This window comes from Mastomys coucha, unplaced genomic scaffold (assembly GCF_008632895.1).
Source record: "Mastomys coucha isolate ucsf_1 unplaced genomic scaffold, UCSF_Mcou_1 pScaffold23, whole genome shotgun sequence".
Lineage (NCBI taxonomy): Eukaryota > Metazoa > Chordata > Mammalia > Rodentia > Muridae > Mastomys > Mastomys coucha.
Genome location: NW_022196906.1, coordinates 62,848,262 through 62,858,841, shown reverse-complemented (window position 1 = coordinate 62,858,841; position 10,580 = coordinate 62,848,262).

The following is a 10,580-nucleotide window of genomic DNA, read 5'->3' as shown; positions in this document are numbered from 1 at the left end:
GAGAGAGAGAGAGAGAAGAAAGAGAGGGAGAGAGAAAAGAAAGACATTAGATAGTTGTGGGAAACAGTAGGGGACATAATGGTTACTGAATTAAAGGACAGGACTATACAAACTGAGAATGAGAGTCAAGTTTGGAATAAACTATTTTCTCTTTTAAAAGAGAAAGATCTGTGGATACTTACAAGAGCCAAAAGACCTGGTGAAGAAACCCTGACCTGGCTGGTGGCAAAACAAGCTGGGTGGAAGGTAGGTGGCTTTGGACATCACACATCTCCTCTGTGTCTGTGCTTTTAAAGCACTATCTGGTCAGCCATTGCTTTGAAACAAATTACTTGGAAGACAGTGTCTCAGATGTTCACTTTGCCACTACTGCAGCTTAGGCAGTGCTAGTGGGAACAACAGTCTCTGCTCCAATGGACACTTGCTAGGCAGCTTGAAGCCAGGGCTAAAATCGACTTCAGGCTTCTCCTCTCTGGTGTCTGGTGCTATTAGGTCCTTAGCTGGAATTAGCACCCCAGCCTCTTTCCCTGACCTTGCCACGTGAGCTCTATGCTGTCTCAAACTTAATAGCTTACTTCTGAAGGAAAATACCCCAAGTGTATATGCATCTCTTCTCTGACCTAGCCTCAGGAGTCACTTGGAAAAACTTTCATATACTTTATTGGTTGATTGCCAGGTGAAGAAAAATAACTCTAGTTCTAGATGGGAGAGTAGTATATATCTAGGCTGACAGGTAGCCCTGTAAATACAGTCTGCTACACATTGTATGCTATATAAACCATGTATAATTGCTAAAGAAAGCTTGGTGCAAGATATTTGTAACAAGCAAAACATTTGCTATGTCCCCAAATGCAGTGAGGCATTCTTTCTCCTCTCTAAGAACACAGTTAATACAAATGCACAGTCCAGTGAATACCTAAGAAGCCAGTGGAAGTCACTAGTACAGACAGATAAATAAGCTGAGCAGAAAATGGGCTCAGATGATGTCTAAATCAGAGAAGGACCTGGAAAGCAGTGAAAGGGGTTGGAGGGGGGGCGCTTCAGTCTTCACGCTTGATGCTCAGGCATGAGAGCCTTAGTTTAGATCCCTAGGATCCTGGTAGGATCCAGGTATGATAGAAAAGCTGGGATGTGGAGATAAGAGGATCCCTGGAGTTCACTGGCTAATCATCCTAGTCAGATCATGGAGCAGCAGGCTCAGTGAGAGGTCATGCCCCCTAATTAAGGTTGAGAATGCTTGAGAAAGACACTGGGTATCAACCCCTTGCCTCTACATCCATTTGACCACATATGAATGAAATGCAGCCACTGAAACACACATACATGTGTTTGTACATGCATACACACACACAAACACACACATACATACATACACACACTGAGACCTGCACACACAGACACATTTAGACATATACAGACACACATGCATGCACACAAATGCACAGCACAGACACACACTGAGACACACACATGCAGCACAGACACAGGCACACACAGACACACATAAACACACTGAAACACACATGCAGCACTAACACACATACACACACTGAGACACACACATACATTCATGCAAACACAGACACACACACATGCCCACATAGACACACACACTGACAAAACACACAAACACACACACACATACACACACACACACAAATGGTACTGTCGAACCCAGATTAAAGAAGGGAGCAAAGGATGTGGGGATTTCATAAAGTCAAGGGCTTCAAAATATAAAAATGGAGAGAAATGTCAAAGGGCACTCCATATTACTGGACAAAAGGCAATGGTAGAAATATGGGTGTGCTTTGTTTGTGTTTTTACAGTCAGAGAGGGGTTGACAGAGAGTAGGAGGGAACATACACTTTGAGTAGCAGGGATTCACTGAAAGATCTGTGAGATCAGGGTGAAGAATATATTGCACTAGAGTCACTATGGTCATAGCTAAGCATTCAGTACTCACCCTACTGTCATTAAGCTTAACTGTCCCTGCTACACACAACCAGAGATGGTGAATCACAATGTTTTACAGTGTGAAAATTATTAGGTATATTTTGGGCATAATTATTATTCTTTAAAATACCATGTGGTTATTAAAGTCAAATTTATGACCTCTCTAACAAATTGATAAAACATTTAAAATTTCAAGCTAATAAAGCATATATGATACATCTTACATACCTGTGTAAATATATATACTATATGTGTATATATAAATACATAGATATAGTACATATATGCATATATGTGTACATTGTATATATGCATAATTAAAAGGATGAATATACTTATAAGTATGTAAAACTATTGTAAAAAGAGAAACACTTCAAACTGAAACCATAGTGTCCTTGACTGGCTTATGGATAGTAAGTGTTACTCTGGCTCTTTGTGTGTTTTGAATATTGTGCAAATATTGATTTAGTGACTGAGTAAAAAGTTTGAGATATGCTCCACCCTCAAATACCACACCTTCGGAAAGACTGATGAGATACACCTGACCCTTGCTCTTTCTCCCAGCATCCTAGAGCAGAGGTTATGCTAATTCTTTCAGACCCCTTTGGATCTGCTCACATGTCTCTTGCTGTAGAGCCCTGCTCAACATATTTAGTCACTTCTCCCCAGAGAACACAAACCCACCAGAGGGGCTGTACCCCTGCATCAGTGTCTTGAAGATAGTTGGTGTTAAATAATTATTGAATTGAAATGCATTCATAGTGCATTGGAAACCAAAAAAGACATTGTCCTAGTTTCATTTCTGTTACTGTGATAAAATACTTGGACACAAGCAATGTAGGGAAGAAAGGGGTTAATTGGTTCACAATTTCAGGCCACAGTCCATTATTTCAGGGAGGTCAAGGCAGGAAATTAAAGTATCATATCCACAGACAACAGCAGATAGAACAAATATATCTTTGCTTGTTTGCTCTTAGCTAGCTTTCTCTCCTCTTATATTGTTGAGGGCATCCTGGCTAGGGAATGTTGCTACCCACAATGGACTGGATCTACATCAATTAACAATCCAGACAATCTCTCACAGGCCAATCTAACCTAGGTGATTCCTCATGAGGACTTTCTTCCCTGGTGACTCTACTTTATGTCAATTGACAGTTAAAATTAGCTAACACAGGCCTGTATAAGTTATTAATTAACAAGACTGATTAATGATTCTGCTATGAAGAAGCACAGACCATTTTCCAGTGACCAATGATGGTTCATTTTAAATGATGATGATACAAGCAAGAATATCTGAAATGTCATTTATCCCTTCCAAGATCTCTGGGAGGACAGCAAGCTCTGTCAACTGCAGGTGAACTCTGATGTGAGGCAGTCTTTACTTTATGGGATTGTTACAAGAGTCGATGTATAGTACTTAGGAGCCTAGCACTGGATAAGGAAATGGCCATTGCTCCATTGTTCTCTGGGATACGTTCAAAGTACAGGAGCCCAGCATAGGATTATCTGGTCTTTTCAGCCCCATAGCTTAAGCTCCTACCAGGTCATAATCACCAGTGTAGACAGAAACCATCTTCCCTCTTGCCTAAGATTATGAGTCATGGTCCACCCCTGAAGCCAAAAAAAGGTAAACAGCCTCAGGGTCCTCTGTGATTTAAAATCCAGTAATTCAGTAACTTCTCCATTGACCCTGAACACCATTATGGTCCACAAAATACAATTAGACATTTTGAAAACTGAAGATTATTATTATATATTTAGCATCTTCAAGCCCACAAATTTTCCAGTAACAGATGCCAAATTCTGTGTGGCCATTATTCCAATAATAATAGCATCCATTTACCCAATGTAGACTATATGTACCAGGTAATCTGCATGGGCTAGCGCTTTTTAGTTATCATAGAACTTCAGAGGTATATGCTAGCATGTTCATTATTTCTCTGTATTCATTCCTGTTCAATGACATCAAGTCGTGCTCATTTTTTGAGCTAGTACATGTAGAGTTAGTCCTGGCTGGCCAAACATATTTCCTATTTTTAATTCACTGTGCATGTAGAAAATGATCTGTAAGTGCACTGGAGTCATGGAAAAGTAAGTACAGTTTGAAGCCAAGAACCACGACCTTCATGTTATTGCTGATTGTTCCAAGTTTAGATAGGGTGCATATTATTTACATCTCTCATCATCACAAAAGAAAAAACAACTCAAGGAAGGAAAGAAGCATTAATTGTGGCTCACAGTTTGAGGTATTTGAGCTATCATGGTGGGGCAGGCATGACAGCAGGAACATGAGGCAGCTGGTCGCATTGCATCTGTGCTCAGGAGGCAGAGAGAGATGGGTGATGACGCTCAGCTCACTTTCTCCTTTTTAAAATATTTTTATTATTTGATTTTATAATATAATTAGATAATTCCCCCCTTCCCTCACCTCTCTCCATACTCTACATACTTCTTGCTCTCTTTCAAATCATGGCGTCTTCTTTCTTTAATTGTTGTTAACATACACACATACACACACATATAATGTATAACATATAATGCACACATGTTATATATATGTAATATATGGCATACACATATATAATATATACTAAAATATATAAATACAACCTGCTCAATCTGTGTTTTGCTTGTTTTAATGATTTCATTGCTAACCATTTGACATGGGATAACCAATTACCAACTGCTATGTTCTTCCCTGGAGAAGGCTATTTTTCCCACTCTTGGCATTCCTTTAGACGTCTGTAGTTCTTTGTATATGGCTGAGACCTCATGGACTTTTCCCTGTCTACTGTGGCATGTCTGTTGTTATCATCTTTGCTCAGCTCATATTTAGACAAGATGTGTTGATGAGACTTTATGAGTATGGTTTCTGACATTCCTAAGAAACACAACCTCTTAGCAAACTTCCTAATCCTCTGGCTCTTACAGTCCTTCAGTCCCTTCTTCAACAGTGTCTCCAACCCTTAGGTGCATGAGTTGTTTTGTAGATGTATTATTGGGACTGAACTCTACAACTTTTCTTTTGATGGGTTGTGGGTTTTCGTCATGGTCTCTCTTACAAAGAGAAGTTTAATTGGATGAGAGACAAGGACTACACCTATGTGTGCATATAAAGACAAATATTTAGAATGTAGTTAGGGATTATGGTGGTTTAGTAAGGTGGTTGCTCTCTGGGTTCTGAGATCATGGTCTAGGAAATGCTAGTTAGTGTTGACTGTCAACCTGATATAGCCTAGAGTCATTGAGAAAGAAGCTGCCTAGATTAGATTGCCTGTGAAACTGTCTGTGAAAGTTTGTTTCAATTGTTAATAAATGTAGGAGGGCCCTCGAGTCCACTGTAGACAGCACCATTCCCTAGGCAAGTGATCTCAAGCTGTGTATGGAAGCTGGATGAGCATGAGACTGAATGAGCCAGCAAACAGCATTCCTTCATGGTTTATGATCCAAGTTCCTGCCTTGACTTCCTTCAGTGTTGAACTGTGACCAGAAAGTGTGAGCCAAATAAAACTTTTCCTCCCATAATAAAACTAGAGCAACCCACATTTAGAGTGGATCTTCCCATCCTAGTTAAGTGAATCTATAATTGTCCTCATAGTTCTGTCTTCTAGATGATTCTACTCAGCAGTTTGATGATCCATATTAACTATCATAGGATGTGGCTGACAGCAAGACTAGAATCATTCTTGCACTACTGGAGCTGTCCATTTATCTATCTGCTATCAGAATGAAAGGAATCATGAGGAAAACAAGCCCTGGTGATAGATAGCCTTAGCTGTCAACTTTCTTGGATCTGCAATCAACTAAGAGACGTACCTTTAGAAGGTCTTGGCAGAATTTTCTGGAAGGGTCAACTAAGGAGAGAAGACCCTCCTTAGAGAGGACAGCACTTTCCACTGGGTCATAGGTTCCCTTGGAGTGGGGTTTGGGGGACAGAGTACCTTGCCCACCTGTTGTCACTCCACTGGTTGAGTTCATCTGTCTAGGTACTGCAGCCACTGACTGCAGATGATATTAGAACCAATCTTCTCCAACCTTCCAATGTGGACTGAAAACCAAACTTAGTGCAAGACTGAGGCTGCTGAGGCATCTGGTCTCCTGGAGTGAATGCCTACCAGGTTCTCAACTTCTCCAGCATATAGAAAGCCATGGCTGAACTACCCAGCAGCTATTGTAAAAAGCTATTCTAATAAGTTCCCTTTTGTAATACATTCACATTCCATTGGTAGTGGAGTGTTAAGGAAGAGGAAACTAGGAGGCAAGGGAAGGTTTTAATCAAAATGAAGTAAGTGCACATGAGATGTTATGACTTTTCAACCCAAATTAAATACACACACACACACACACACACACACACATACACACACACACAAAGAGGGGACAGCAGAACATGTGTTCTAGAACAAGGAAGTGATAATTGGTGGCAAACATTAATGTGAAAATGAAGACAGGAGATAGAACATAGAGGGATAAGGGTTATGTTAACCAAAACTAGGATATATGAAGAAGCCTTATGAAGTTTCATTAGTTTGTAAAGTTAATAGCAATTAAAATAACATAACAAAAAAGGGAATTTGAAAGTAAAATGAAGACTCAGGTTATTTGATGAAAATCTCAATGCCAAGCACAAGTTATCGAGGCTGTTGCCATTGCTCTTGGTTGCCTACCGTAACTAGATGGCAAAATCCTATTCCTGAGGACAACACACACATAGCAAAATCAATGTTGACCTGAGCAGGAAACTTCCTGCCTACTGGCTAGCTTTCATGGTGCTGGATGGTGCAATGAAGGTTGCTAGGGGAGAAAAGACAATGACAGTCTTAGCTATCACTGGACTCTGCTTGTTGCAGTGCCTACCTGCTGGTCTCCCATTCTGTCCTATTCTAAAGAGCCCTAACTAATGTACCTATCAGTTTTAACCTGTTCTATCCTAGGCTAAGTTCTTCTGCAGCCTCTGGAGGAGGAAGGCGCTCAGTACCAGCCTTCCACTCTGAAGACATTAACTGTCTACTCCTATGAATGGCACTTGGACCAGCATTCTCTTAACACACTCACTGTCACCATAGGCTCAGGTGAGAAAGCACATGTAGAAGCGCAGGGACCTTAGGAGCCAAGGTGAAGAGCTTTGTCCCTGACTCCTCCCCTCTTGCTGCCCTCAGCCTGCAGAAGGAACTGGAATGGAGATCATTGGGAAAGAGCAGTCTGTGGCACAGAGTAGCTAGGCTTGGCTGGTGGCTGGTAGTCACTCCTCTTTGAGGAGGTTGTGGCCAGAAGATCTGTACTGCTCTTGAAAACTGAAAATTGAGAGTTTCTCTTTTTGTGCAAGCCATGATGCCATTTCTGCCACCTGCCAACGGCCAGCTGCCAGCCCCTCTGGGAGCCATTGTTCAGTGCCGAGCAGAGGTGGAGTGAAGATGGAACAGTTCTCTCTCTCTCTCTCTCTCTCTCTCTCTCTCTCTCTCTCTCTCTCTCTCTCTCTTCCCCTGCCCCTCCCCCATCTTTTCATCCAGGAGAGCATTTTGTCCCTTCAGCTGTCAAGGCGCCTTTGTGCAGACAGGTCTCTATTCCCAGAGAGGAGGACGCGGAGACAAGCGGCAGACACTTGGAGAGTTTTCATCCCTTCCTTACCCTGTACACTTTGTTCTCTGGAATCTTGTTTAGATCGTGTCTTTTATCTCCAAAGCGCTCTAGGTTTTTTTTTTTCCACATGCGCTTTAGCTACAGCTATGTGAGACAGGGGAGGAAGAGGCAGTCAACATTTTTAAACACAAAGATAAGCAGAGCTTCTAAGCTTCTAAACCAGTGGTGAGGGTTTAAACAGCATTTCTTCTTGGGCTCTTGATAGGCAGGGCAGGCAAGGGACACTTAGGTCACCAGCTGTTATACAAGGAAGGCATCCAGAGGAGTCTGACCAGTGTCACATGAGTATTTGGGGCCTTTTGTTTTACATGCTTTAAAATGTTCCAGGCTCCTTTACCACAGCCTTAAGTACTAGGATCAGAGAGAACAGATTTGAAGGCTAGGGCTATAGCTCATTGGTAGAATGCTTGCCTAGCATGTATGAGGCCCTAGCTTCAATCTCCAGTATTTCTAGGAGAAAAGCAGGGTAGATCAGGCATGGTTGATAGATAAATATGATGTTGATCTTTGCATTACCCTGTTATCTACTAGTTTTATGGGAATCAACCGAGGTTTCTAATTTGCATTCTTCTAAATGCATAAAATCTACCATAGGCTTAAGCCTGATGGTTTCAAGTGATTTCTTGCCAGCTCCGGCCCCTTCACTAGCTGGCTTAAATCCTTTGGTTTGGACTGTCGTCCAGTGTGGCCTTATCACCCTGCCAAAAAGGATAGTTCAAATGAAAACAAGCAGGCTGGGAAGGTAGCTCAGTTGTAAGGCACTTGCGTCACAAGCTTGAGGACCTTAGTTCGATCCTCAGAACCCCCAAAACACAGATTTCCATGCACTTTCTCTTGCTGCGGCAGAATTCCCTGAGCCAAAGCAACTTGGGGGAGGAAAGGGTTTATTAGACTTACACTTGCAGGCCACAGGCCACTATGAGAACTCAAGCAGAAACCATGGGGGGATATTGCTTACCGGCTGGCTGGCTCCCTGTCTCACTGACTTGCTAGCTCACTAGCTCATGCACAGCTAACTTTCTTATATAGCTCATACCCACCTGACTAGTGATGGTATGACCTAAAGTGTGCTGGACCCTCCCACACCAATCATCAAGGAAGACCAGATATTATAAATATTACCAAGGCCAATCTAATCTGTGTAATTCCTCAGTTAAAGTTCCCTTTTCTCAAGCGACTCCAGATTGTAAAGTTGACAATAAACACAAGCTAGTACCTCACTAAAAAGAGGGGCTTGGTGATCTATGCTTATATTCAGAGACAGTGACATTAAGGCAGGTAGACAGATCCTTGGAGGCTCACAGTTTGGCTATCTTCCCTATATGGTAAACTCCCAGACCAATAAGAGACCTTATGGAAGGCTCCCGAAGAAGAACACTGGGCATCATCTCTGATCTCCACAAGTAGATGCACATATGTGCCCTCTAACACAAAACACACACACACACACACACATACACACACACAACCCTGTAACTATCAAGGTGGTCGTTGATAAAGGTGGTCCTCTGCTAAATAATTCTTCGAACAACAGGACTTTGATGAGAATGGAGCCCTTCCCTCAAGAAACCCATTTGTTCTCATCCTTTGCACATAGTCTGGTAGAACTGAAATCTCATTGTCCCTGTAGAATGGGCTGATTTGAAATTTACAGCAGCATCTGGGGCCCAAGTAAGACATTACATGGAATTTTGTCAGACCAGTGCTTAGAGGAGCATCAGCATTGTGGTCATTGAAACATACTGCAAGAGATCTGACTTTGCCTCACCTTTGCAAACCATTTTGAATATTTAATTTTGAAACTTAAAAAAATTCATTAAACTGTCTAGTTATTTCTAGAACAAGGCAGGCTAAAATAAGCATGCTTATTAAAAGAAAAGATAGAGAGCTTACTAATTCGAGAGAAGTGAAGAGTTCCTCTGACACACTAAACTCTCTATGAAAACCTTTGTGAGCATGATTGGTCGGGTGTTAAGTGTCATGGCAGGAAGGTCATCAAATGTAACTCTTATGACAAGTACAGATGCTATACCCATTCGCCTTTTTTCTTCCTTAAAAAAAAAAATAGGTCTGATAAATTTTAAGGTCCTGAAAATTTGTACAGTGCCCATCTACAATAAACGTATAAATAAATTGGTGTAATTCAGATCACTTTTAAACAATGGAGAACTATACAACACTGAAACATCCACAAATGTGTTAGTTTTTCTTGTCAGCTTGACTGGATCTAGAGTTGCTTGAAAGATACATCTACGGGCATGTTGGGAGTGTTCCTAAAAAGGTTTAACTAAAAAGGGAAGACCCACTCTGCATGTTGGCAGAGCCATGCAAGGCTTGGAAACCAAGACTGAGTATGAAGGGAAGAAAGGAAAATGTGAGTGGAGCACGGACATCCATCAGTCTCTGCTTCTTGACCTCAGCTGCAGCATGACCCACCACCTCACACTCCTGGAAGCTTTCCTGCCAGGCCGTGATGAACCATATCCTCCAACTATGAGTCAAAATAAGCCCTTCTTCCTTTGCTTGCCTGTGTCAGGTATTTTGTTACTGCTTTGAGAACTGTAATTGCAAAGCTGAGTAAAACAGACCCATGCAAATAAGTACATGAGGAAATGTGCTCACACAGAGCTTCAAGTGAGACTGACCTCTATACTGCCAGAAGTTGGGGCAGCACCTTTCTCTGTCAGTGGCAATGCCTGGAAGAGTGGATAGGTGCTTTGGGGATACTGGTCTGCTCTGTCTTGCATCAGGAACTGGATATTGGATGGGATGGTTAGCCTTGACACAATCTAGGCATACCTGGGAAAAGGCTCTCAATAAGCCAATGACCAGATTAGGTCAGTCTGTGGGACATGCCAGTGAGGGACTTTTTAAAATTTGATTAATTGAGATAGGAAGACCTACCTTAAAATTGGGGTAACTGAGTGTTCGCTCTGTGCCCAGGACTCTTGGTTACTCCACAGCGAAGAACCTGTTTCAAACAAATC